At 58.9% G+C, this 1,015-nt stretch overlaps 1 protein-coding gene across 1 annotated transcript in view; it reads right to left on the reverse strand.

Annotated features, from left to right (window-relative positions):
• Window positions 1-1,015, reverse strand: part of MCAT (malonyl CoA:ACP acyltransferase (mitochondrial)) — a 32,474-nt gene that overhangs the window by 23,914 nt on the left and 7,545 nt on the right. The window lies entirely within an intron of this gene.

The raw sequence follows: 1,015 nt of genomic DNA on the forward strand, positions 1-1,015 counted from the left end.
GGAGGGAGGGAGAGAGGAAGGAAGGAAGGAAGGAAGGAAGAAAGGAAGGAAGGAAGAAAAAGAAACCCAGAAGAAAAAGATGAATGATGAATGGAACCAAGCCTGGCTTATCCTTGTCTTTAGGCCAACACAGTCAAAAATAGATTATATATGTTTGTCTTTTAATAGAGGAAGAGGCTCACAAAGGCAACAATGCCAGGTCCTAGGAAAGCCATAGTACAACCTGGCTGGAAGGAGCCTCCCGGCCTCTGTGTCTGGGTAGAAGTAGCCACTGTTCTCCTTGGCCCCTGCAGGATCAGTTTGGCCCAATGTGGCCGGTGCAGGCTGAGGGGTGTTGCCAGTCTGAGTTGGCCGGAGGGAGCTGGGACAGCCTTGGGCTGCCGCAAGACAGCCACAGTGCCAAGGGCCTGGGGCTGGACACGCCCTGCATGGGAGTGGACCTGGGCAGCTGGAGGCCACCTCTGGACTGTGATGATGGCAGCCTCTCCCCTCACTGAGCGCCGAGCATCTGAGGGGTGTCCTGCCTGCATCACCGCCTTGTGGCTTCATCAGTCCCACGAGTTTGTGCCCATTTTACAGATGAGGAGATGGAGACCCAGAGAACCAGTCAGAAAGTGGTCGGGCCAGGACTAAGAGTGCAGCGCGCAGCCTCCGTGCCCTGGATCAACAGCTCAAGGAACTGGGGTGCTCCGGAAATGGGGCCAAGGCTGCTGAGCAGGAGGACGCTCAGGGCCTTGCCCTCAGGAGAGGCAATCCCCCACTCGGAGATCGGTCTTGTTGCCGCATTTTATAGATGGGAAAATGAGACTAGAAGAAACCACAAGCGACCCGCCGGCGGACACACGGCGACGTTTTAGGTGCTGGGTCTGGCCGGGCGGCCATCACCGGTCACCGTGGGGAGGAGAAGGAGCCGAGAGACTCGCTCGCGGCCGGGGGGAGGCAGAAGCGCGTCCCGCGGGAGAGGTGGCTTTGAGGAGCGAGCTCCCGGTCCCGCGGGGATGCCAGTGGGTCCAGG

Source organism: Mandrillus leucophaeus, unplaced genomic scaffold, assembly GCF_000951045.1.
Source record: "Mandrillus leucophaeus isolate KB7577 unplaced genomic scaffold, Mleu.le_1.0 Scaffold26, whole genome shotgun sequence".
Taxonomy (NCBI): domain Eukaryota; kingdom Metazoa; phylum Chordata; class Mammalia; order Primates; family Cercopithecidae; genus Mandrillus; species Mandrillus leucophaeus.